We start from the raw sequence: 1192 nt of genomic DNA on the forward strand, positions 1-1192 counted from the left end.
TCTTTATTTTCCATAATAACATTTTGTCATTCTCACCAATGGCAGTCATTCCTGGCACTGGATTACTAACGTTGAATTGTCAGTGATCAAAGAGGACTGTCCCTGTAGTTCTGCTCCCGACTCTCCACCTCCCGCTCTGTTAGTAACCTCTCAGTCTCCTGGGAATTGCATTGTTCCCAATTTTGCCGGATTCCAGGCCTTTAACCTTAGCGGAGCAGACAGTCGATGGTCTGAGGAATATCATTCCAAACGTCTCGTGTCCGAGGTAATAACAATTAATAACGATGTCTGTGCATCCTCCTCTAATCTTGTGAAAATCATTGTTGCGCACTGTAGGAACATTTATTGACCGAAATTGAGGAGGTTTTGAACCAGATCAAACTCCTATCTGTCAAGAAGATGGTCTAGATCCCTTTTTCTTTTCTCCTGAAGGCAAATGTACGGCAATGCAATTCAATTGGTGAAACTTCCAGGCTTGAACTGAAACATAATTTACTTTCACTATCGTTGTAACACAAACAAAAATCAAAGTGTGGACTAACCCAACTCTATTGGAAACCTGAACGAAATGAAACATCATTTAACTACGAAGCAGTCAATGTTCGAATATAGTAACATTGCATAAACCACACAAAACTGGTCTTCCTGCTACCGGAATGATATTGTGAAACTTGAATGGATTAGGAAAAGGTATAATGTGATGTTTATAATTCTTAAACTTCCAAATGGTTTTGAGGTGCGAATGTATTTTAACCTTGAAGAAATTTGACGCATTTAAACTTCCTTCCTGTCCACGATAGAAGCGGTTGGATCTGTTCCGAATTTCCAGCGGCTTCTGTAATTATTTAAGGTTTCTGACGAGAGCAATCTCTCACTTTTCGAACAAAACAAAACGAACCTTATGTTGCGAACAATATTCAAATAAGCAATGGGCAGAAGAGAGGAAAGCTTTCGAGCAACGCTGCCCGGATTGTCACGGCAATTAACAGGAACCATCGCCATGAAAACCCGAAAGCAACCTGACAAATGCATTTCGCCATAGAATGCAACGTTGGTGCTCAAGACTTTTCCTTGCAAAACCGCAACACTGCGAAGGCCGGGAATCGAACCCAGGTCAACTGCTTGGAAGGCAGCTATGCTAGCCACTACACCACCACCACGCTAGCAGCCAGGCCGTCACTTTTCCCAAACA

At 42.1% G+C, this 1192-nt stretch overlaps 1 non-coding gene across 1 annotated transcript; it reads right to left on the reverse strand.

Annotated features, from left to right (window-relative positions):
• Positions 1-1088: 1088 nt before the first annotated feature.
• Positions 1089-1160, reverse strand: trnag-ucc. Its single transcript has one exon. It is a non-coding gene; the product is annotated as a tRNA-Gly (tRNA).
• Between the last annotated feature and the right edge of the window lie 32 nt (positions 1161-1192).

The sequence above is a fragment of the Chiloscyllium plagiosum genome, unplaced genomic scaffold, assembly GCF_004010195.1.
Source record: "Chiloscyllium plagiosum isolate BGI_BamShark_2017 unplaced genomic scaffold, ASM401019v2 scaf_41888, whole genome shotgun sequence".
Classification (NCBI taxonomy): Eukaryota; Metazoa; Chordata; class Chondrichthyes; order Orectolobiformes; family Hemiscylliidae; genus Chiloscyllium; species Chiloscyllium plagiosum.